This window comes from Balaenoptera physalus (genome assembly GCF_965194825.1).
Source record: "Balaenoptera physalus genome assembly, chromosome: 13".
Classification (NCBI taxonomy): Eukaryota; Metazoa; Chordata; class Mammalia; order Artiodactyla; family Balaenopteridae; genus Balaenoptera; species Balaenoptera physalus.
The window spans coordinates 43,240,752-43,267,849 of record NC_138892.1 but is presented as its reverse complement, the minus strand read 5'-3'; the positions used below and the strand labels follow the sequence as shown (position 1 = coordinate 43,267,849).

At 40.5% G+C, this 27,098-nt stretch overlaps 1 long non-coding RNA gene across 1 annotated transcript in view; it reads right to left on the bottom strand.

The window, feature by feature from the left end:
• Positions 1-25,126, bottom strand: part of LOC309640447 — a 191,600-nt gene extending 166,474 nt beyond the window's left edge. Inside the window, exons 1-2 of the long non-coding RNA XR_014252228.1 lie at positions 22,919-25,126; positions 4,976-5,099 (exon numbers count right to left, since the gene is read on the bottom strand). This is a non-coding gene — a long non-coding RNA (uncharacterized lncRNA). The remainder of the gene's footprint in view (positions 1-4,975; positions 5,100-22,918) is intronic.
• Between the last annotated feature and the right edge of the window lie 1,972 nt (positions 25,127-27,098).

The window sequence follows — 27,098 nt, the reverse complement described above, 5'->3', positions numbered from 1 at the left end:
GAAAGACATCCAATGTCCTGAAGTTTTTAAAAAAGAACTAAAATGAATAAGCTTGTCAATCTATTGGCAAAATAATCATTACACTCAAGTGAGAAATGTCTAATAGAGTTGTAGCTTAAGAGACCCAAGAAAGTAAAGCAGAAAAAGCATGGAATTTAGGGTCAGGGATACTTCCTTTAAATCCCAATTCTTCCATTTTGTTAGCCATATGACCCTGGAGAGATTCTTCACCTTTAAAATAAGGATAAAAAGTCAGATCTTTGAGAATTAAATGATATAGTGAAAGCCCTGAACCCCTAGCAGATGGCAGGTGCTTAATAACCCAACTCTTAGACATTTTCATGATATACTTATGTGGAGGCAATGCTGAAATATCATTGATAAATGTAAACCCAAAGGAAAGTGATTATCTACCAAAATTCCTATTGCTGAATTTTAAGATGTTCAAAATTAATCCTACAACCCAATATCTAGTACGTAAGCACTGAATTATGTCAATTGTAGAATACCATATGGAAGCGATTTTTCAATTTTAGTTGGGAGTTTGTGAAAAACTTCCAACATCAGTCACCTGGGAGTTTGTGAAAAATATAGGATCAGGGTTCTCTCTCTAGAGAAGCTGATTTAATAGGACTGAGGCAGTTCAGTAATTTGCATCCTTAATAAATTTCCAGGTGATTCTGATGGAGATGGTCCTCAACCACATTTTGATCAATTCAGCCTTATTCACAATGTATTTATATATTTATAATGTATTGCAATATTTGTGAAAATTTTTTTAAAGAAATGGCTCAGATTAGCTATCACCTCCCATGCTAAAAAACTATCACTCCCTAGGACATCAGTGGGAATGGTTAAGTAAGAACCCCAAAAATCTGTTCTAACGAGAACATGGAAAAACTTTATCAGATAAAGTCAATTTTTTTTAGAACTCTGGAAATTAGCCAAAGGTTTACAACAGTCTGAAGAGAGCATTTATTCAACAACAACAACAGAATAGCTGAATCTTGATAAGAATAGCTAGCTTTGTGGAGTTTTAACTTGCCCTATTCCCATTCCACCTTCCACAGCTCTGGAGTAGCTTTGAAAATCAATAGCCTCACAATAATGGTAGCCATGAAAACCAGCTAAAACTAGAACAACCAGACAGAAAACCAACAAAAAAACGTAAGTCCCGGTTTCCTCATCTATGAAATATGGCCAATACTTTACCTACCTTAGAGAACTGTTGTGAAGGTTAAATGAGATAATACATGTCATACTCTTAGTGCCTGCTACATAGTAAATAAATAAGAAAGATATTAGGAAAATTGCTGTGCATTTAGTAATTTTCCATAGCAAATGTAGAGAATTCTACAAACTATCTTGTATATTGCCATATATCCTTTTTGAATTAAAACCTAAGGGGTTTTTTTTTTTTTTTTTTTAATAACAAGATTCTTATGTGCTGATGGAGACATTTATGCAAAGGAGTGAATGAAGAAAGAGTTTTCCCCACAGTGATCTCCACTGCTGTGTTAGAGGAGAGGGCAACGTGTTCAAATATCATACAGGACTGTCTCTAGGAAAAGAACAGCCAATCCAAAGAGAATGTAGTTGCTAATTGTATTTGTAGTAACATTTGAAAATTTTTAAAAACAGCAACCTGAGAGATAGGCAGGATTTAACTACTTATCCCAATTTTACCAGAGAATACTACTGTCACAAGTGGTTAAATCACTTGGTTAATATATAGATTCCACACCTCATTCTTAATCTAGTCTTCTTTCCTTCTACATTTTGCCTCTCCTTGATCTTTTATGTCATTAGAAAAGACAGACCTGGGACTTCCCTGGTGGTCCAGTGGTTAAGACTCTGCGCTCCCAATGCTGGGGGCCCGGGTTTGATCCCTGGTCTGGGAACTAAGATCCCACATGCTGCGACTAAGCCCGCGCGCCGCAGTGAAGACCCAGTGCAGCCAAAATAAATTTAAAAAGAAAAAAAGAAAGAAAGAAAAAGAAGAAAAGACAGACCTGATTTTCCTTTCATCTCAATGACTTAATGTTAGCACTCTTCAAAATATCAAAGTTCTTGTCATGGTCCAAGTAAGCACTGGGGAAAGTACTCTCCAAGGATCCAAGATAAAATTTTCAGGAAGTATCCAATATTAATTTTTATTTTTCTAAGGTTGGGCAAGTAATATATTTTAAATTCTCCTTTTAAACATACAAATAAGATAATTTTCACACCTTTTTAGCTGAAAGGTGAAATTTTTACTTCAAAAGTACAATGCCTACTCTCCCAATGGGGATAACCTATGCTGAAAATACCAGCCTCTCTCAAACTTATTGCAGGGTCTCCACTGAAGACTTCATGGGACAGTATCCAGACGCTAGCTCCTAGGTATCACAGAAACAAAAAATGACTTCCTTTCCACTAGAGATGGTGCTTAAATATGCCAATTATCCTGGAAAACTACTCCATTAAAAAATCTGAAGATAAAAACAAGATCTGGTATTCAAATCTACAATTACCATGAAAGGATAATTAACATATTATCCAGGCAATCAGCAAGTACTTATGGATAAAGATGTTTACATTTTCTCAATTAATCCATTAGTAGATGTTCTTCTAGGTCTGTATTCCTTTTTATATATTCAATAAATAATTATTAAGAATCTACTCTCTTTCTTCTCAGTTTTAAAAAGCAACAAATTACTAACAGACAAAACAACATGGATGGATTTCAAAAGCATTATGCTAAATGAAAGAAGCCAGACACAAAAGACTACCCACTGTTTGAGGCCATTTATATGATATTCTAGAAAAGGCAACACTAGAGGAACAGAAAACAAATTGGTGGTTGCCAGGAGCTGGAGATGAAAGCAAAGTAGGGGATTGACGGCAAAGGGGAAGGAGGGAACTTTAAGGAATGATGTAACTGTTTTTCATCTTGATTATGGTAAAAATTACATGACTCCATATATTTGTCAAAACACATGAAAGTATACACTTCAAAGTGTAAACTGTATTGTGTGTAAATTATTTTACAGCTAGAAAAAGAAGAAGCAGTTATAAAATCCCTGGCTTTCGCCTCCCCCTAACACACACACACCAAATCACAAAGAACCAACCAGAGATCAGAGGGGAGCTTAGCACTGGAAATGGAACGTGAACAAGATACACAGAGTCCCTGATCTCAGGAGCTTGTATCTAGAGAGGGAAACAGACTTTTTAAAAATAATCACAGGAAAATATATAATCACAAATCTGAGTAAGTACAATGAAGGTGTCAGTGAGAATAAACAATATAAAGAGACCTAACTGAGACCTTTGTGGACTATATGGGTTTGGTTTGAAATATTTTTTAATTGGCAAGGCTTATCTCGAGGATCCCAGGCTCATCTAGAGCTCAGAGGAAAAGCAGGTCTTTCATTTAGTCACTTGGATCCTAGAAACTGGGAAAAGCTACACTTTTTCTGAAAGACTGCAAAACAGAGAGTAGGGAAGTCTGTTAAGCCAGGAAGCAGTCTCCTCATATTAAAACTCCAGGACACTTTCACCCCTTGGACAAGGGAACAAACTGTGTGTGAGATTGTTACTCATGGAAAACGCGGGTTTAATTAAGATCGTTTGTATATTATTAATAAAAAGGTGTAATATTTACGAGCTTGATTCTTGTCTGCTCCTTGTCTCTCATTCTATTTAATTTGCTGTGTGTAGGAGGTGCTGAATTGCAAGAGCCTCTTTATTTTACAGTGATATTCCCAGTACAGCTTGAGATGCACTTGAAATATAACAAAGAGAAAGTTAAACTGTTCCTTTGGCCCTAATATAAAGGAAACTCTGTGGGCTCACACCTTCACTGAAATTGCTCCCGCCTTTGAATTACATTCTATGCCTGGTGGTTAAGATGAGAAAGAACTTGCCCCATGAGTAGAATATTTTCAGAATTACAATAAAAAAAAATTTTAATCCATTATTGAGTATTATGGAAATAAACAAGCACACACTTAAAGATCACCATATACATATATACAAATACATATATACATATGCATATATATGTCACATACACACATATTCTTCAGAAGAAAAAAGAAAAGTCAACTTTCAATATTTGTAAAGTTGATTAACAATGAAATCTTCACCTCCAAGCACCTTAAGCATGAACTCACTGCAAAAGTAGACCATGGGAGTATAATCATAAAAATAGTGAACACTTATTTGGCACTGTGTACCAGGCATTCTTCTATGAACTTTATACATATTGACTCATTTTAAACTCTCAACACCCCTATAAGATAAATACTATTATCACCAGTCTCATTTAACAAGGGGAAATGAGACTTGAAGAGGCCAAGTAACTTGCTCAGATCAGCAAGCTAATTAAGAGTAGAGGTGGGGTTGGAACCTAAGATATTTGGCTCTAAATAGATCCCCTCTGGATTCTGTTAGCTATATGTCAATTCCATCAGATATGTATAGTACATGTTTTGACACCCAGAGAAGTAGTTTTGCATAATATTAAAACCATTGCAGATGTGTAGGTCTTAGATTTCTATCATGAATTAATGTTGTTTATTCCTAGTCGGAGATATACTTCCTTCTTATAAGAAAAACATAATTAGAATAAGCAAGTAACCAAACTATCAAATAGCATTTTTTAGCATATTTTTGAATTCAAACACTGGAAAATCAAAGTTCCCTAAATTTTCACATGGTACTAAACATTAAAAGAAGATGGGGTGGGGCTAGGCACAGGGGTGGGTAATGACGTTTATTAGATATGTTTCCATTTTATTTTATTGACCTAAAATTTTTAAATAACACAGACACTGAGTTCAGCTACTTCTACACCTCAGTGTGGACCTGCAAAATTTAGTCCTCCCTCCTTGACCCCATCTCTATATCTCCTCCTCGCATGTTGGGTATTTTCAGGACACAGTTGGGTCTGAGGTGTAGTGGCCCAGGCTTCTCAACTTCCCTTCCTTACCTCATTTCCTGCTCTCAAGAAGATGTATCAGTAGGTGTGTTCCCTTTGCACATATCCTCCCCTCCACCACCTTTTCAAGCTCTGATTACGGTTCCTTCTGCCCAGATATATCACCAGCATCCTCCTGCATAGAAAAAGCAGTGCCAATGTGACACCCTGGCTTCAGTTCAGTCTCTGGCATCTCAGCATACTATGTTCCCATTGGGTTATGCAATAGAAAATCACAGTATGAAATTTAAAGATTAAACTCTCTCATGTCAAATGAGATTAAACAATGCTCTCGAATGGGAATTTCACTGGATGGCATGCCCAAATCCATATGACAAGCAGTGGCAACTGAACTTGGGACAAATTCAGAAGGAAGGTGAAATGAAAGACATTTTCAAAATAGAGCAATGCAGTAAGTCTAAGGTCTTTGGCAGTGTTTGGGGGGTAAACAATAGACTTCAGTCTGACAAGACTATGTTATGTTATTTTGTTGAGTACTAAATAGGCATTGTTGTCAAACAGGGAGTGAGGGGTTCTTAAAACAAAGTAACTGTCTTTAAAGTGTTTGTGTTCCTTCTAATTGGGAGGAGAATACACATGTACAAATGATGAAATATGGCAAAATGGCATCACACAAACTGCACACATAAGTGCTAAGAATAAAGTGTTAATTAGAAGGACTTGAGGCTAACCAGGCTTCCAAAAAAGGTTGGGTTTTGAAATAAGTTTTGAAGATGGTGATGGAAGGCAACCAGCCAAGAAGAAGTGAAGAATTTCTACAGGTTATATAAGGAGCTGTTCAGAAACTTGAGCCAGTAAGACTGAAATTTTGATGGCTGGCTGTTATGTGAGATAGTTATTTCAAAGCTGCAAACAGGTTTTTTCTGTTTGTTTTATATACTTAAAATTTAGCTGGAAGTGGAGGCATTATTCATAGTGGGTGGGGGAGGGGTTCTCTTTTGTCTTGGAAAAAATTCTTACTTAGAGCATTTTGATTATGTGAAAAGAAAGCCCAACTTCAAGTCTGGAATGGAAAACATGAGACCATGAAGACTAAACTGCTCTGTATGATTTTGTCAAAAGTTGTCATCAATGTGGACTGCAGAGCCTCTCTGGGAGAAGAAAGGACTTTTTTTAACTCTCTAGAGCCAATGAAGACCTAATGGTCTGGACTCCAGGAAGGAGGGACATTGTCAAAGGCCGTGGTGTGTTAAACTGGTCCCTGCAATATGGTGGCAGGGATGGGCTTAGAGGAAGGTTGAAAGATTAAGACAACAATAAGGGACCTCTTCTGAGTGGCTTAACCAATGAACTCTAGTCATAGCTAGCATTCAAGTTCCTTTTCCTTTTTTGCAGAGTAATTCTCTTCTGTCATCCCCAAACCATTGGTAAAATTTTGTAAACTAGATAGCCTGGTCTTAGAAGGGCTTAGAAAATGAACTGTGTCCACACTGAGGAAATTCCCAGCAGCCTGGAGAAGCAGTCATGAAACTTCCAGAGTCCACCCACAGAAAAACCTAGAACACTAAGCCAGACAGAGAGGAGGCACATGAGAGCCCATTAAAGGCTAGACTTCTTGCTAATTTGGGAGTGGAAAGGGGGCTTGTACGTTGTTATTAGGTATTAAATAAAAGGAAATTCCTGGAGCCTGGAGAACTTGGGATATCTCAGGGTTAATCACGTGTGAGACCATCAAAGTTCAGGTCTGGGGTTTTATAAATTAAAAACCCAGAGGTGCACCACTCACTGGAAATCCACAGGGATGAGCTACGTATAATTAGCTGTAACTAGCTGTGAAACCCAGAGTAAGTCAGGTAACTTCTCTGAGCCTCAATTTCATCACCTACGGAGTGAAGGAAATTAGATTGGATCAACTCTAAGATAAAAGTTCTGCAACTGTGTCTCCCCGCCCCCTCACCTTAATGTTTTATAAAATAGGAGACCTAAAAAAAATAAATAAAAATAGAAATCAAAAGCTCAAGGAAAAAGAAAGTCATTGTACTAAACAGCAATTACCCAGATGATCAGTAGCGATATGCTATACTACTGTGCCTTGTTTTTCTTTTTTTTTTTTAACATCTTTATTGGAGTATAATTGCTTTACAATGGCGTGTTAGTTTCTGCTGTATAACAAAGTGAATCAGCTATACATATACATATATCCCCATATCTCCTCCCTCTTGCGTCTCCCTCCCGCTCTCCCTATCCCACCCCTCTAGGTGGTCACAAAGCACCAAGCTGATCTCCCTGTGCTATGCGGCTGCTTCCCACTAGCTATCTATTTTACATTCGGTAGTGTATATATGTCCATACCACTCTCTCACTTGGTCCCAGCTTACCCTTCCCTCTCCCCGTGTCCTCAAGTCCATTCTCTATGTCTGCATCTTTATTCCTGTCCTGCCCCTAGGTTCTTCAGAACCTTTTTTTTTTAGATTCCATATATATGTGTTAGCATATGGTATTTGTTTTTCTCTTTCTGACTTACTTCACTCTGTATGACAGACTCGAGGTCCATCATGTGCCTTGTTTTATTATGATTATTATAGATATATTATTACCCGTCTTCTTAGGAATTCACATTGCTTTAATGACTAACCCCTCTCCTCCACAGTAGTTTCTTTTTATCTTGATAGTACTTATCTCTTGCTTTATTTAATTACTGTCTGTCTTTCTGATTAAAATGTAATTGCTATGAGAGTTTGTTTTCTTTACTGATATATTTTCAGCATCTAACACAGTATCTGGCAAATGGTGGATACTCAATAAATATTTGACTAAATAAGTAAATGAAAGAAAGAAGAAATGAATGATACTCCTTGAGTATTCCCCTTTAGATCAGACATTGAAGTGGTTAAATTTTACATATTACAGTAGATAATAACCCAAAGCAAGGTATTAAGATTGCCTAGCAATTCTTTCAGTTACCAACCATGAAAATACTAATTTTATCTGACAGATTTGTTTCCAATGAAAGTGTCTGATCAAATAAAGTATGGTGCCCCAGGCTCACACAAAATAGTTACTTTATGAATTAAGATATTTTACAATTTCTGGTGAGATTTTTTTTAAATTTGCATTTCTCTTTAATGATCCAAGACCTTGATAACATGGAAAATACCAGGAGAAAGTCATGCTGGATTGAGTAGGAATGAGGAACCAAGTTTAAAACCTGTTAAGGCCACCTGGTCTCATGAGATTACATAGCCATCATCACCTCCATCAATAATTAATGGCAATGAAGCTCTTACTGTAATCAAAGCACAACAGCATGAATTTGAAAGACAGAAGAACAACTTTTTGCCCAAATAAAAAATAAACCCTGCACCCACAGAGAAAAGAACCAATATTTGGCTCCCTAAGCCTATTCCTAGGACCCAAGAGATTTCAAAGTTCCAGCTAAAACTCTCAAGCTACTGGCTCCTAATTCAACTTAAATTCTTTTGAGGTCTACAAAACCATTTCATCTGATCAATAATATTGGTGAAGTTTACCCACCAAGGCACCAATTTCAGCAGTTAAAACTAAACTCAGCCCCTTCCAGCTTAAAAAATTTTAAGAGAGAAATGGGCCAGAGTTAGTGTTGGACGAAACCCAAAGGGAGAGAAGAAAGTTGCATAATGTCAGTAAATTTTCCAACGAGATGTAACACACATTGAGGTGAAGCCTACAGTATGGGGACATTATTATTTACAGAGATAACCTCAAAAAACTTCCAACATCAGCTCTGAAGCAGTGTAGAATACTACTGGGGTAATAGAATACTCTGAATCACTAACTGAGCAGGTACTGGAGATGGCGTAACAGCTAGAGAGAGCTATGTGGCTGGTGTATACATTTTCATGAATTGGGCCCAAGGGTTACATAGCTAATTTTACCAAAGACCTTTTTTTTCACAGCAAAAATAACACTTCATACCAAAAAGATTCCTTCTCCTAGCCACCAAATTTGTAGAGTATTGTGTTTAGATAAAAGCAGTAAAACTCACTATAAGAAGAAGAAATCAACTTGTATACATATACAATTTGTTTTTTCATTCAAAAACAACTTCCCACTCAGCTCCATCTTATATGGACACCTTTCCATGAATTGCTTGTCTTTCACTCTCCATACACACACACACACAGAGTGCTTTAGGACCAGCTAATACATGTTTAGGACTTGAACTTCCTAAGGACATAACTAGTATACTTTATATGTCCAGACAGACAGAATACTCACCCTTGTAATACATAGCAAGCACCAATCTGCCATTCAGAGCCTTAGCCCTGTTCTATTTTTAGCTATTGACCTTGATATTTCTTTCCCATTTCTACTCACTCTTTCAACTCCAGCATCTAGTATAATTTTGACTCTTCACAACAATGATTCCAGTTCTAATCTTAGTCTCATGTCACTTAGGACTCCACTTCTATTGCTTCAACTCTGTCCCCACGTCTTCCCATCAACACTAGGCCAACAAAAACTATCTGGATTTCTCATAAGTCCTATATTCTCCCTTCATCCAACAGACACATTTAAAACTTTTTTGAAACTTAAAAATGGAGTCAAAAAATTTTTGGTTACTGGGAACCAGAAAATATAATAACTGAATTCACTGCATTGAAGACATAAAAATTGGTTAAGAATGACTGCTCCTGAAAAATTATATAGCTATCCTAGCACTGCAGGTTGGTTTTTAGTATTTAATGGGTGCTGTTATTGTGCTTCATGAACCTATAGCGCTTTGAAGAAAATATTAATTGATCAATATACCGTAAATTCTCTACTTGCTAGAGGTAGTCAGAGCTTATACTTGCTCTTTTACATTTCAACCAATGGTTTTCCTTGATGGCAATGTTTCTGATCATGAGATTTTTTTTTTTAGAAAAATAATTAAAAGTCTCTGATATAATCCACATACCAAAAAAGTATCCATGAAAACTGTTACCTAACTACCATGCTGGGCATGAAGTAATATCTCATTTTCATTCAAGTGTTGGTTGAGAACTACTATATATCAGGCCCTCAGATATGTACTGAATTTTCAACAATGACCAAGACACACTGTTCCTCTTAATGACTTTATAACCCAACAGAAGAGACAAATAATAAACAGCCAAAGACAATACAATGTGACATGATCAGGTGTTAAGATAGCACATAAAGGGGCTTCCCTGGTGGCGCAGTGGTTGAGAATCTGCCTGCTAATGCAGGGGACACGGGTTCGAGCCCTGGTCTGGGAAGATCCCACATGCCACGGAGCAACTAGGCCCGTGAGCCACAACTACTGAGCCTGCGCGTCTGGAGCCTGTGCTCCGCAACAAGAGAGGCCGCGATAATGAGAGGCCCGCGCACCGCGATGAAGAGTGGCCCCCGCTTGCCGCAACTAGAGAAAGCCCTAGCACAGAAATGAAGACCCAACATAGCAATCAATCAATCAATCAATCAATAAATCTTAAAAAAAAAAAAAAAAAAAGATAGCACATAAGTGGAACACCCCATAAGTAAGCCCAGGTCATGTTGGGTTCTAGTTTACAGGGTTATCAGGTAGAAAATGAGGATTCTAGGAAATAAGGATTGGGACATATATTGGTTATCTGTTGATCTAACAAAAGACCACAAAGTTAGCAACTTAAAACAACATCCATTTATTATCTCACAATTCTGCAGGTTACAAATCCAAGTTGAGCTTCACTGGTTCTCTGATTAGGGTCTCAAGAAACTGAAATCAAGGTGTGTTCAGGCTGGGAGGTTATCTGGTGGCTCTAGGGAAGAATTCACTTCCTTATTCAGGCTATTGGCTGAATTCATTTCCTCGCACTTGTAGGACTGAAGTCCCCAGTCCCTTACCAGCTGTCGGCCGGAAACTGTTCTCAGCTCCTAAAGGCTGCCCACATTCCTTGGCACAAGTATCCTTCCATCCTCAAAGCCAACAATGCTGTGTCCAATGCCCTCTTGTGCTTCAAATCTCTCCCACCACCCTGTCTCCTACTTTGGCCTCATCTGCTACCAGCCAAAGAAAGCTCTTTGCTTTTAAGGGCTCATGAGATTACAATGGGCCTAGCAGATAATCCGGGACAATCTCCTTATTTTAAGACCAACTGTGCAATATAACATAACATAATCAGAGAAATCTTATCACATTCATGGGTTCTCGGGATGAGAACAGGGCACCTTTGGGAGACCATTGTAGAAATTCTGTCTACCACAGGACCCTAACCAAATTCATTCTTGAATTATACAAATTTATATACACAATGCACTTGGCATAAACTTTTCTATAATGAGGCCTTGATTTTCCTCAAGGATAATGCAGCTTGCGAAATCAGGGCTATATGGATAGTCACGAATCTTAGAACTAGAAGGGTCTTCAAAAGATTATCTTTGAAGCAAGTAAGAAACAGTTATCTTCATTGTATACTGGAGGTGCCTAAATCCACAGAGATGAAGTGAGACGTGCTCAGTGCCACGTGGCTCCAGGTAGCAGAAAGAGAGCAGACACTTTCTGGCTGTTCTTCACAGCATCAGCATGTTTACACGAGGCCTTCTTCTCTCAGATATTCCCCAGAGCTGTTGGAAACCCTCACAGGCATTTTGAATCGCTTAGCTGCTGAGCTACTCTATTCAAGCACAAACCAACATCTCTTGCAGCAGCCCAAAGATTCAGACTTTCCTCGTCTGAGAGTCTTTCCTGCTGACAGGCATTAAGGGTCCAGTCAGAAATCAAATATGTGCTTATATTTAGGTAAAATATAATGCTTGAAACCATGGGCTTTGCAGGCAGACTTGAGTGTCAATCAACCTTCCTTCAGGAATTTTCTTAACCTTTCCTCTGTAAAATGGGTATGATATTAGTACCCATCTCACAGGGCTACTCCAACGAGTAACTGAGATAACACATGAACATTTTTCACTTACCACCGTGGCAAGACAATTATTATTTTTTGTACTAGATCTCCACATGGCTTTCTCATGACAGTAGTTGCATTAACTGCCCTCTCCTTATGGCCATTATGCTGCTACCTGATTAGAGGAAGTGGCCCTACTCTCTTTTTTCCTACTCCCTTGGCATCAGGCTAATTGAATAAAACTAAGAACCTGCAAATTAAGTCTCACACATGCTGCTATAGGAACATCACCGCCCCCATTCCTCTGCTTACGAGCAGGCAGGCCCTTTGATCTTCAGAGGGGCCTAACAGTGATAAGCAAAGACTCTGGGGCTAGACCAGGGTGACCAACTGTACCAGGAATGAGGGGTTTCTAAAGACATGGGACTTTCAGTGCTAAAATCGAGATGCTCCCAGGAAAAATGGGACAGTTGTTTACCCTCGGACAGACTTCCTTTGTGACCTTAGGCAAGTTACTAACCTTTCAGTGCCTCAGTTTCCACATCTGAATACAAAGCTTATAGCAACCCTCCTGCATAAAGCTATTTTTTTGTTTTGGAGAGTAAATGAGTTAATACATAAAGTGCTTAGGATCATGCCTGGTGTATAGTAAGTACTCAAAAAATGTTGGTTATCATTATGATTACTAACCACTAAAAGGAAATGTGAAGTAATTAACTAACACACAGGACATGGCAAAGAGCCCAGAGTCTTATGAAGTCCTTACAGCCAAAGAGTGGAGCACCTGGAAAGATTTTTTTCCCTGCATCATCATGTCATAATCCTTCTCTGAGCAACAGTGAAAACAAAGTAAAATAAGAATATTCTATTCCCTGAAAAAAGAATAATAAGAGAAATACAAATGAAAACTACCCTCAGCTACCATTTCATTACCTACTAAACAAAAACAAACTAACAAAAGCAGAAATTTGGCAACACTCAGTTACTTAAGTTGCAGGGAACGGGCATTCTCATACTGTACCAGATGGAATGCAAAATGGTCAGGCTCCATGGAAGGCCATCTGGCAACATCTACCAAAATTACAGATGCATCTGAACTAAAATGCTGCTTCTGGGAATCTCTCCTATGATTCCTCTCATACATATATCACAGGATCTATGTACAAGACCATCCACTGAGAACTGTTTGTTATAGCAAAAAACTAGAAACAATCCATGTGTCCAAAAACAGGGGACTGGTTAAATGAACTATGGTACAGCCATACAGTGGAATATGATATAGAAGTAAAAAAAAAAAATGAAGACGCTCTCTGTGTATTAATATGGCAAGATCTCCAAATATATTATTAAGTAACAAAAAAACAAGACATAATATAATTTATATAATATGCCATCTTTTATGGGGAGAAAAAGGAAATAAAAATGTACATATATACACATATAAATACACATACATAAATTCACGTGTGCTTGCATATGCATAAAGAAATATTGGAAGAATAAGCAAGAGAATAATTTAAATGAATAATTTTTTTTTTTTTTTTTTTTTTGGCCGTGCCGCGCAGCATGTGGGATCTCAGTTTCCCGACCAGGGATCGAACCCCGGGCCCTTGGCAGTGAGAGCTCAGAGTCCTAACCACTGGACTGCCAGGGAAATCCCTAAAATGACTACTTCTTAAGGGCAGAAAGAAATAGGGTAGATGGAAATGAGATGGGAACAAAATATCTCAATTTAGATCTTTTTATTTTATTTTTATTTTGGCCTCTCTAAATGTGAAAAATCAAGAGCTCTTTATCTATATCATCCACTTAAAAGATCAGTACCACTCACTTCTATGAAATAAGTCTCATTTGAGGAAACAGGAAGTTGTGTTGAAAACAACAATGTTGTACTCCATCCACCCAAACAAATAAAGATTTCTGACTTGTGACTTTGAGGACCACTCCCATCCTGCTAAACAGAAAGGAACCAAGGGGGCTGTTCTAGGGGTACTGATCTGCAGTCCCCTCTCATTCGTGAACACATCCGCCTCTCAACCCAGCAGTGTGGCCAGCATCTGAGAGGAGAGAGGATGCTGCGTGTTTTCTTTCCTCAGCCAGGATGAGGTTTCATCATCCCATCGTTTTACACTTGCACTTTAGGAGCTGTGTTCTGCTTTTTATGTTAATTGGAATTGGCTGCTTTGGGTTCTGACACAGGCATTTAGCACTAACAGTCAATTGCTCTTTCCTCAGCCATCTGGCAAAAGAGTTGAAACCAGCAATTTTCTGAGTCAGAATTAGACATCTGAAAAAGAACGTGCACATAGGCAAACCCTTCGGAAGTGTGGAATGAAAGAAAGGGGCAGGTAGTGGGGTGCTATAAACCCCACTGTGGAGTGATGTGATTTCAAAGAGGGGGACCCAAAATGGCACTTTGATTTCCTGACACCATCAGCACTCTTCCCCCTGTGCAGGACGAAGCACTCCGGATTAGGCAGTCTCTCTCCTTTACCTTCCATCCTGCCCGGCAGGAGCTCCCTCGCTTTGGCTCTCTTCCCTCCCCCTCCTAGATGGGTGCGCTCACTGAGACATTCTCATCTTTAGTTCACGACCGGCCCCTTTAACTTCAGCAGGATTTATGTAGCACCCTGGCTTCTGGGACAGCATCACCTCCTGGTCCTTCAAGCTCCATCCCCTTCACGTGCTCCCCTTTCTCCATCTGCCCTTTAGGTGTTGATCTTCTCTCTGGACTTCTGTCCTCCACTCATCTTACTGCGTACACTTACTCTCTTGTCTGCAGGTTTGGGGCATTCACAGACCTAAATATCCCCATGAAAACAGCGCTGGTTTAGCTCTTAAAGGGAGCTGTCATTCTCTGTCTGGTAAAGGGTTAGGGGTCTCCAAAACTTGAGGAGGATGCCCACCACCGCCACCAGTGTCGAAGGCTCAAAAGCTACACAAGTAAACCTTAAGTATTAGTAAGGTAAAAATGTCATTTTCAGATTGATGGCTATGCCATCCCTAAATTATCCACACTTTGGTGATGCCCATTATGACCCCATTTTGGCCCATATATCCTCTGCCTAGCAAATGCACACCAAATATACAAGTTAACCTCATCAGGTTAATAAGGGAGCTGCAGCTGTGTTCAGTATACCTACCCTTGCATCTCTCCCAGAGAGGAAATATGTGCTGGTTCCAAGCATCTTCCACCTGCCTGAACCCCCTTTCTTCCCTTCAACTCTGGGCCTCATATCCACGTGGCCAGGAAGGAAGGCCACACGAGTCAGGACATATGAAGGAAGGCCACATGAGTCAGGACATCTGAAGGAAGGCCACATGAGTCAGGACATATGAAGGAAGGCCACATGAGTCAGGACGTATGAACACTGTGTAGCACAGGATTCAGATAGTGTGGTCCTTCTGCCCACATGCACCTGCCCTGAGTATGCTGTTTCTTCCAATTGTTTCTCACTCTGTGTTTTAAATTGATTCAATGAGCTACATGATTCCAGAATATTAATTCAGTCTATAAGCCTTTCTGTTCCATAACTTCTGTAATGACTTGTCTGGAATGGTACTTGGAGGCTACCATACATCAAAGTAATTTCCCACAAGACAACATTTTGCTGGCTGATCTCACTTTTTTCCTGTGAACTGTCTCTTCATCTCTATTTCATGATATAAGTTATTCTTCCTTTTTTTCCCCAATTTTCAGATTTTCCTATAATAATTCTGTAAGCTGGTAAGTAATTATGCTTTTCAAAAGGGTAAAGTGATCCGCTGCTCCCTACTGAAGCCCAGGCGCTAAGTTTTATTAGGCAATAACCAGACTAGTCCCCAGTGGGCTAACGGAGTGGATAGGATAATGGGCAATTCTACATACGTTGGCTACTCTCCTCTGTCAGACACTGTCCACTTGCTCTCTCTGTCCCCTCACTCCCCACCCTAGTCAGGTGTTTATGACTTATGTGCAGACCCCAAAGTAGCCTAAAGCATAGGACTGGCTCAAGGCTGGGTTCCTGGTGCTAGTGTGTCTACTGGAATTCAGGTGAAAATAGTGGGGGGAGGGGAGCTGTGGGAGACGGCTTCAGGAAGACTGACTAGCCACTTGCAAAGGTATTCCCAGCCTCTGGTGCTGGAGACAGACTGCAATGTGTGTCACTCTGGACCCCTCTTAAACCTGCCATGCAGATCATCTTCTATCTATTGACATATTCTTTCTCTAAACCAAGCACAATGTAGTTACTGAAATGCCAACTTCTTCCAAAACCATCACACACAGTTGTGCCTCCCTGACATTATGGACCCAGTTCAACTTGATTGCATTTGGAGTGTTCCTGGTCTCATGGTCATTGTACAGGTCATTATACAGAATCCCACTTCTCTGGCATTTCCTGTTTTCATTTTCAAAATGGAACTGTAGGGGGCTTCCCTGGTGGCGCAGTGGTTGAGAATCTGCCTGCTAATGCAGGGGACATGGGTCCGAGCCCTGGTCTGGGAAGATCCCACATGCTGCGGAGCAACTAGGCCCGTGAGCCGCAACTACTGAGCCTGTGCATCTGGAGCCTGCGCGTCTGGAGCCTGTGCTCCACAACAAAAGAGGCCGCGATAGTGAGAGGCCCGCGCACCGCGATGAAGAGTGGCCCCCGCTTACCACAACTAGAGAAAGCCCTCGCACAGAAATGAAGACCCAACACAGCCAAAAATTAATTAATTAATTAATTAATTTTTAAAAAGTAACAAATGTTCAAGTACAATTGGTGTCTTAAAAAAAAAAATGGAACTGTAATTTCAGAGAATTCAAAATGGCAGCCCATACCATGTCAACATGAACTAATTAAGAAATTTCGTATTTTTAAAAATCCAGATTTATAGCCTCTCTTGAAAAATGGGAGCTCTGGATCTGCAATCTCCCATGGCAACAATAGGCTGACCTCTGGAGACAGGCCATGTGCTCTCCAGTTTTGCACAGACCCCACCCCCTCTCCACTAATCCACTCATTTACGTTTCCTGGGTGACTCTCCTGGGCTGCACCACAGCATTAGTCTTCCTGGTGACTGCCCACGTTTTACCAAGGTGATGTCAACCTGTCATCCGTTCTCCTTGTCTAATTTGCAGGCTTCATGAGGCCCAGTTCTCTTGCCCATGTTCCTGCTCTCTGAGTGTGGTCTGACCTTGGCCAGTCTTCTAGTCGCTCTTTCCTTAAACCACTAAGATGACCTGATATCAAGAACTACCAGAAGCCCAGGGGTCCTCTCCTAGTGTCCTGATGTTCACTTTCAGCATTTCAACATAGGGGTCATCACACTAACCTAGCAAATATTGTCAGAACCCCAGAAGCTTCTTTAAAAATTAGTCAAGTGCTTCAGAAGCCTCATGCTAAATCCCTCAGGCCTGTGACCTATCCATTCAGTTGGCATCAAATGCCTTGTGAAATTAAACAAAGGCCTGAGAGATAATGAGATGAAATGGCTTGACCTTCAGATGTGAGATCTCTCCTTTCCTTCTAAGCCTGTCGCCGGTTCAGATTATTTTTATCATTTTTCAAAGCGGCAACGTTTATTTCCTCTGCTTCAGTGAGCTGTGCAGATGCAAGGTCTAGAAGGAATATTTAGTGGTCGCCATGGTAACCATTAGTCATATGAAGTTATAACTAGTGTGCTGATTCCTCTCTTCACAGCTGTAAAAAGAAAGCACGCTCCAAAAAGCAGGCTTGCTGGGGCTCTGAAGAATTTAATTCTGTAATGCACCCAGCTCCACTAGTAATTTATCTTGATCTGCGAGTTTAATTCACACTTTAAAGATTTTAGGCAGGGAAGGTTTCAGAGAATTTGAAAGCCAGAAAAGAACTTAGAGATAATTTAGCCTCAGTCTCTCGTTCTACACATAAGGAAACTGAGGACTGGAAAGGAGAAGGGACTTAGGTTTACACAGTAAGTCAGTTAGTCATCAAAAGATGTATAATTACTGAGTACCGGGGCCAGGGCTCCTCCTTCCCTGACTATGTCTCTTGTCCTAAATAATCAGCAAGGATAAGTAACATAAAGATTTAGGATGGACAAAGATTAGCCAAGTTCAGTGCAAGGCAGGGAAATCTGATCCTACACAGAGAAGCTGGATCTCTGAAATGGAGCTTAAATCAAAAACTACAAATCATCTCTAAGACCATAATAGCCTTGGAGTGTCAACTGAGCATTATGATTGGTTAAGTCCAGATGGTACAAACAGTCACTATTTCAAAACAAGGCTATTTGTCTGCTGGTTCTAACCAGTTTTCTGAAAAGTGGGTGCCCCACAAGTGCTGTACCTTCTTCTGGCATCCGGCCCTCTTACTAGCTCTCAATTTCTACTCTCCTGACTCAGTGTTCAATAGATCCTCACTTCATGAAGCCTAGGCATATGGCTCTCATACTATTGCTTTGCAATTGATTGAATGTAAAAGTAATATTGTACATAGAACATTTTAGACAAGGGTCAAGAAGTGCCCAAATGTCTTTACACTTTCTAATCCAAGGAAGGTTTTCTAACCCTTTCACAGATTCACTATTTAATTAGTTTTTGCCTGAACAGCCTCAACATTAGATGACCTACACAAATGCTTCCTTGCAGATCTTGTTTCTAAGTACAATTCCTTGCTAAAAGGAACCAGAGCTTAGAGGAAGGAGGGCTGAAGCAAAGAAATACAAGAAGGGTTTAGAATATCTTGCTATACTAAAAAGTAAGGAAGTACTCAAAAAAGTGATGGGAGACGTTATGGACTGAATGTTTGTGTCCCCTCAAAAATCATAGGTTGAAGCCCAAACCCCCAATGTAACTGTATTTGGAGATAGGGCTTATGAGGATAAATGAAGTCATGAAGATGGAACCCTCATCCAATAGGGCTGGTGACCTTATAAGAAGAGGAGGAGACACTACACCTCTCTCTCCACCATGTGAGGATTCAGAGAGAAGGTGGTCATCTGCAAGCCAAGAAGAAACGCTCACCAGGAACCAAATTGGCCGGCACCTTGATCCTGGACTTCCCAGCCTCCAGAACTGTGAGAAATAAGTGTCTGTTCTTTAAGCCATCTAGTCTGTAGTATTTTTTTATGGCAGCCCAAACAATCTAATATAGAAGATATGTCGAAGACTCAGGAGCCAGCTTTAAGGGCACCCACTGGCCAAATCTGGGACAATCTGAGCTTCAAAATGAATGAATTGACAGTACTGGATTACAATTCATTTAACAAAAATAAGAATCCGTTCATTCAAGTAAATAGGATGGAAGGAGCTTTCTACCCAAACATCTGGCCTGTGTACTTCAAAAATGCAATGTCATAAAAGACAAAGCTGAGGAATTGCTTCAATTGAAGGAGATTAAAATGCAATCTGAGATCCTGGATTGGATCCTGGTTCAGAGAGAAAATAAACTGCTATAAAAGCATTATTAGGACAATCGTTGAAATTTGAATATGGTTTAATAGTATATTAAATAATAGTGTTGTATCAATGTTAAATTACCTGAATTTGATGATGGTACTATGAGGCTATAAGGGATAAAGGGGTATGATGTCTGAAACTAACTCTAAAATAGTAGAGAAATAAAGGTAGACACACACACACACACACACACACACACACACACACACACACACACACACACACACACACACCCCGCACACCGAGACAGAGAAAGCAAGTAAAAGTAAATGAGGCAAAAGTGTTAAAACAGGTAAATCCAGGTGGGTTTAGAGAGTTAGTTCGTTGTAGTATTTTTAAAACGTCTGTTAAGTTTGAAATGACTTCAAAATAAAAGTAAAATTTAAAAACTCTTCAATTTCAAGGGATCCATGCAGGTAGTAGGTAGACATAAACAAGACAAGCTCAAACTGAAAATTCACAAGTAAATAATTCTTTAACTACATTATGAAGCTCTAGCCAAAGGAAGATACACTGATTCACTCTTATGAAGACATTTATTTAGCGATACTAATAATAGCTAATGTTTGTGAACACTTTGTGTGTTTACATGCTTTCCATATTGGAGCAGATTGCATTTTCTAAATATGGCCACGTGGACATATATTCTGTCCTACATGCTCTTCTTAAAATGTGATATTAACATTCTCCATCAAGAGGTGTATTTTCCTTATCCTTGAACCTATGCAGACCTTTAGCTGCCTTGACCACTATAATACCAAGGAAGAGATGCTGCGTGACTTCTAAGGTGAGGTCATAAAAGGTATCGAAACTTTTACCTTGTCTCTTGGATTGCTTGCTTAGAGGATAAGAAACAGCTATGCATAAAATGCAGTAGGAGCACACTTATGAGAAAAGAATCTGTCTGAGTAGAGCCTCACTAAGAGATTCCTGAGACCCCTTATTTGCCACCTCGACTAGTAAGGAAGCTGCCACAGACTTCCATGACTCTGCTGAACAAGCAGAGGCCTGCCTGACCTTTCCCCAGATAATAACTATAATCTATAATTGTGTTTTGTTTAAGAAAACTTAGTCACATGGCTTGATAATTGTGATATTGTGATATTATAAGAAATATATATTTGGTCTTTTTTCCCAAGTTCCTGACACAGAGCTTTTAAAACCCTTGGAATTTCCTGAGTGATGGGGGCTGATACAAGTATCTTCTGTTATAATATTTGGTCTCTGTTCCTGGTTCCTGACACAGAGTTCCTAAAACCTTAGGAATTCCCTGAATAATAAGAGTGCCTTTAGTATATTAATGAGATGACTCTTGGCTGAGGGGTGGGGAAGGGTTACCAGAAAGACCAAGTTTTGATTAGAAGCTTGAACTTTCAGTCTCACCCCCAGACCTCTGGGGAGGGAAGAGGAGCTGGAGATTGAATTCAATCACCAATGGCCAATTATTTAATCATCATGCCTACATAGTGGAACCTCCGTAAAACCTCCTAAATGACAGGGCTTAGGGTGCTTCTGAGTTGGCGAATACTCCCATGTGCCAGGTGGGTGCTACACACCAACTCCACAGGGACAGACGCTCCTGTGATGTGGATTCTTTCAGACCTCACCCTATACACCTCTTCCTCTAGCTGTTCATTTGTCTCCCTGACAATAAACTGGTAAGAGTAAGTAAAGTATTTCCCTGAGTTCTGTGAGACATTACAGCAAATTATCAAACCTGAGGAGGGGGTCACAGGAACCTCCAATTTATCACCAGTTGCTCAGAAGTATGGGAGGTCTGAGACTTGAGATTGGCACCTGAAATCGGAACAGTCCTGTGGGACTGAGCCCTTAACCTGTGGGGTCTGTGCTAACTCTGGGTAATTAGTGTCAGAAATGAAATGAATTGTAAAACACCCAGTTAGTATCCAGAGAGTGGAGAACTGGTTGATGTGAGGGGGAAAAAAAACCCCACATTTTAAATTATTATTTATTTATTTATTTATTCATTTGTTTATTTATTTATTTATTGGCTGCATTGGGTCTTCGTTGCTGCGCGCGGGCTTTCTCTAGTTGTGGCAAGCAGGGGCTACTCTTCGTTGAGGCGCATGGGCTTCTCATCGCAGGGGCTTCTCATCCCGGTGGCTTCTCTTGTTGTGGAACACGGGCTCTAGGCACACAGGCTTCAGTAGTTGTGGCTCATGGGCTTAGTTACTCCGCGGCATGTGGGATCTTCCCGGACCAGGGCTCAAACCTGTGCTCCCTGCATTGGCAGGTGGATTCTTAACCACTGCGCCACCAGGGAAGTCCCAAAACCCACATTTTTTGTCAGAAGTGTCATGTAGTAAAATCAGTTCACGATAATGCAATGGGTTAACACACTAGACATTCCTATCTAAGAATTTAAACTCAAACATTTTGCAGACAACGCATAAAACTGAATATGATGCACTCCATGCAGCTTCCTGATATTGACATGAAGATAATGAACTGATTCGGCACACATTGTTATATGCAGTAAAACCCACCCTGATGTTTCCAGCAGTCCCCTCCTTTTATACCTTTGTCACCACTGCGGTTGCAATCAGCATGTAATAAATAACAACAACAGCTTTTCTCTTCAGTGCCTCATTTCCTTCTGCTTTCTAAATAATTTCAATTCTCTAAGACACGGCAGTTCTACGTTCTTCAAAAGAGCACATTAAAGACCCACACAAACCATCCGCTTCCCCAAGCATCCTTAACATTCAGAATTAAAGCACTTAGAACTTAAATACACGCCTCTGGACCCTTAATAGTCTGACGTCGCCTTGTGGAGCTTGTAAGTTCTTTGTCAAGGGCCTAGACATGCCATTGAAACACCGTTCCAGGACTTCCCTGGTGGCGCAGTGGTTAAGAATCCGCCTGCCAATGCAGGGGACACGGGTTTGAGCCCTGGTTGGGGAAGATCCCACATGCTGCGGAGCAACTAAGCCTGTGCACCACAACTACTGAGCCTGCACTCTAGAGCCCGCGGGCCACTACTACTGAGCCCGCGTGCCTAGAGCCCGTGCTCCGCAACAAGAGAAGCCACCGCAATGAGAAGCCCACGCAAGGCAACGAAGAGCAGCCCCTGCTCGCCGCAACTAGAGAAAGCCTGCACGCAGCACCGATGTCCTAACGCAGCCAAAAATAAATAAATTTAATAAATTAAAAAAAAAAAAGAAACACCGCTCCAGCCCTGTGCACCTTATACAACTTTAAGAACAGAGTGTGATATTGAGATACTTGCTGATTAACCAACTGATACTAAAATACTAAAATATTCTCTTCTATAACCTATTTATGTTGATAACTTTTCTTTAACCCTGTACAAAAAACATTTGAAGGAAAATGTAAGTTTCCTACACCCTAGTAAAAGAACTGGCCGGGTGAATGATGTATTACAGGGGGATGTCCCTGTCTCCTTGCTGACCCAGAGCTAACCTGTCACTTTATGGTCACTGGACAGGCACCAGCCGCCAAAGGAGCACAGGACATCCTTTACCAAGAATGTAGACAGCATCAGACACGCTTATGAGCATAAAGGCTGGAATCAGGCAGAACGAGTTCAAAGCCTAGCTTTTCCTTGGGCGTGGGACCTTGGGTGATTTAACTTCTGTAAACCTTAGTTTCGGTGTCTTCAAAATGGGGATATTAATCCACTTTCCTCATAGGGATGCAGAGAGGATTAAATGAAACATGTAAAGCGTTTAGCACACTTACCTAAAAAGAGCTGGTTCTTCTCCAAAGGAAGGTACCCTCTGCATGTTTGGGAGATGAAGAAAGGAAGATGTTTGTTCTTTGTCCTATGGTCTCATCCTGCAGGTGAGAAGCATTTCTTTTGCTTATTTTTATTTCCCTCTGGCATACCTGAAAAAGTACAACCATACACAAATAAAGCATGAACACTCAAATCACAGGGGAAACCAGCTCTTGCCAGTTCCTCAGGCCCTTTTCCTTCAGCTGCTTTCTCTCTCCCTCAGCTCAACTCACTTCCAGATAAATTCTGTATTTATTTCTCTCCTGTCTCCTTTAATGGTCATAACATTTGGGAGAAATGCCCTCATTTGGTTCTCTTAGACGACTCTCCATAAACTCCTTAATTCAGCCAGTGTAAATTTAATCAGACAAGTTAACTTTTTCAAACTAGGAAACAGTTCCAGGGCTGATGTTTCTCTTTGGGGCCATTCAGACATGAAAGTTATTGAACACAAGGCACTACCGTCAGCCTAACAGGGGGTAACAGCTTGAACTCACCAAGGACTCAATGAATTGTAGCATCTCCTAAAAAAAAATCCTACAACTAAAGGTAACACCCGTATCTCCTAGAAAAAAAATAGATGCTCAATCTTTAGAGACTTGTGTCGGAATACAACTTACAGTGCGTGGTCTGGAAGTGACTCATGTGTCTACTGGGACAAATCACTTAACCTCAGGGCTAACCAGATCAATGTCCTTGTCATTTGAGAGAAAAGAGATTAAAGATGGGTGTTCAGATCCTGGGTGAAAATGTGGCTCTGTATTCAGTCCCCAGCTAATTAATGGCTTTCCATCTTACCTCCAAATCACCTTTGGAATAACAGGGAATGTTAACTGGGGAGCGAGACATTCCAAAAGGATTAAGAAGAGAGAACAAGGCGACATCATTTTGATCACTCCCAAATGACAGGCTTTTGTGTCAGGGCCTGGGCTTGAATTCTATGCAAAGACCTGATAACTAAATAACTTCAGATAATTACTGGATGAGTCATCCACACCAAATCCCTGCACTCTAATGATTCATTTTGAAAAGCTCCTAAACAAGCACCAACTCAGGGATCTTCCAGTCCGATTCTCTTGCATTGAGAAAAGAACATGCTTTAGAGTTGCTAACCACTGGGCAGAGCGTGGGGTGAGGTCATGTTTGGAAGCAGAAGATGAACCAATAGCAAAGATGAATGGGGCTTTGGAAAAGCAAGTTTGAACAATGTGCTCCAATCAAAACCAGGAAAACATGTGGCTGTCTCTTACCCTTATGTTTTTGGCTGCCCTGTAGAACAGCTGCATCTTATTGCCTTACTGGCCACCCCAGGCCAATGATGGTTTTGAAGTCCCAGTCTCAATACTCCCTCCAATTAGAAAAAAAAAGGAAGGGGAGAGACCAGCACTAAGGGAGAACTAGGAATTGCTGTCGTTTTTAAAAGCCTGTAACCCTGCCCTTTTACTAATCAGTCTTATACCTGGCATGATCATTTTTATAAGATACTGCTTCATTGGAATTTCAGCAAAGCAGTTCCAGTCTTCTCCATAATCCTGGCGAGAGACAGTAAGGTGGGGAAAGACAAGAGCCTCCAGCAGTGATAAGCAACCCTAATCTTCAGGATTCAAGTGATTCAGCCTGAGAGAATCAGTGAAAGCTAAGAAAGCAGCTCCATGTTGCTGCTTCTCCAATGTGCCTGGAGATTAACATTAGTAGTTGAAAAGCAACACACATTTTCTCATTGACTTTCTTTTATTCAACAAAGTAGGTATTTTCAATTGCCAATACCCACCCCCCACTATGGGACTCATTAAAACTATTGCCATTTTGAATAAAGGAAAAAAGTTAACCTGTAAAAATTTTTATTTTTTGATACAAGCCAAGCAGGGTAGTTTTGTAATGGTTTATAGAATTTACTGCCTTGTATATATATTGAGCCAAAATCATGAAAGCTCTATGTATTGGATGCTTGGTGTCATGTAGACATTTTGTCAAATCTCCAGGCTGACAGTATGAAAGTAACCTTTTTTTTAACCTCAGCAGCTGACTGCCTAAGATCAAGTCCCGAAGAGTGAGTAGGAAGGGCACAGAATCAGTTCATCCCTCTAAGTTTAAACCACATGTGAGATTAAGAGGTGATCTCATTTGGGGAATCAGCAAGGTGCAGCCCCATAACCACCCCATAAAGGTACAGTGAGTGTCAGTCACCAAATGCGGGTGGTCTGGATTCTCTGTTAAAGCCAGCTACTAAAGGAGACAGGACCTCATGGCAACCCCTACTCCATGTCTAGAACTGGGGAAGACAGGAACGGGAACAGATCCCAGTCAGATTGTCTGAGGTTGTTTAAAGAGATTCCCACTGGACATCAAACCCTGAATCATAAGAGAGAAAAGTCAGGTGCCTAGATGATCCAGGTAGAAAGGAACCTGGCTCCTTCACATTCTTGGACAGAACAGAGTAACTTCTTGTGGTAGTCATGGGCCAAGTGTGATCATGAAATTCCGCATCCCTCTAGCACTCTACTTTTCTAGGTACCTAGTTCTACCTGGGCCTGGAAGAGATGCAGAAAAACATGTAAACACCTGAGGGTACATTTGGGACTACTAAGATTGGCTACAGCTAATCAGCAACCATTCCAGCTAGACCTCACTGGGACTGAAGAGAAACACTGGTTCCAACACAATCAGGTTATGGCTCCAGCCAAAGATGCTGAGGTGAGAGATAAACAGGAATACCAGGGGGAACAGGAAAGCTCAGAGGAGAATGAGGCGCAAAGCTGGATGTATCAATCTCTCAAGAATGGCTCCCGACAGCACAGCACGGAGTATGGCAGGCATGAGTAAGGCACAGACTGAAGGAAAGAGCAAGGGTGAAGCAGACGTGAAGATGAAAGCAAGACTCTCTCCAGGCTTCCTAAATCTACTGCGCTAAGAGCTGTGAGTGCTTATGACCATAATCTAGGTTGATTCCAAACTGGTTTGGGTTGAGTTGGTGAGTGAAGGACAATGAGTTCAGCTGGAAATACCAAGAAAGTGGAGCAAGTGTCTCTTTTAGTTTAAATATGATAATGTAGAATTCAAAGGCAGATTTGTAAAATCTATCATTTTTTTTAAGCACTTACCAGACATTCTGCAAAGCGCATGACTTTATTCAATTATCCAACCATCCCACCAGACAGATATTAAGACACTTTACAGACAAGGCAATGAAGCTCAAAAAGGTTAAGAAATTTCTCCTCCCCACATCAAAAAAAAAAAAAAAAGCCCTGTCTCTGTCTCCAAAGTCTGCCCCATTGCATGACACTAGTTTGCCTCATCAAGATATGGCCTCCGGTTCTAATGTTTCTATTATCTGGCCATGTAGTGTCAGAAAAGGCATTAAACTTCTTGAGGCTCTGGTTTATTCATTTATACTGTAAAGGGACAGAACTCCATGATCTCCAAGATCTTCTCTAAAACTTGAGTGCAGAGCTGTGACTCCACAAGGTGATAGGAGAAGTACAGCAATGCTTCAGGCTTGGGATGGGAAAGAGCGTTAACTACTGAAGGACTGCGGATTATCAAAAATCACTCCCCCGGGGCATTATGGAGCTTGTCATGTACCACGATTAAGTGAATGGAGGGAGTTTGCATGTCCAGCAAAACCCTACCTGGTCTGCAATAAAATGTCCATCCCAGAGGGGAAGTGAAATCGCCTGATTTATGAATTGCCAGAAATGGCATTCCTCTCATGTTTTTATAGAGTGCCCTGGTGTTATAATTAAGGAACCCAGTGGGTAGCCTCTGTTCTCTGCTAACTAAATGAATTCTGATGTGCTTGGATCAGGAAAAATGTGATTGTATGATATTTCTGACTTTTAGTGTTCCTATTCTTCCCTTGATATTTCAAATCAACTACTGCTTCCCTCAGCTCAGCTTTGATGATCTAATTTGAGCCTAATTGCTGAGCTCCCTGTGAGAAACCACCCAACTGCTCTGGGTACAATTCTCCTTGCCTAGGAAATCAGCTTTCATATGCATATCTCTCTTTGTGCCCTGAAAACTGAATAAGATGAAAAGAGTTTACAGTTCTTGCATAAGGGGCTTGAGACTGACCCAAGAAAATTACCTGATAGTTGGGATTACAATATGCCATGGCAACAATAGAACATTTTGAAATTTTCT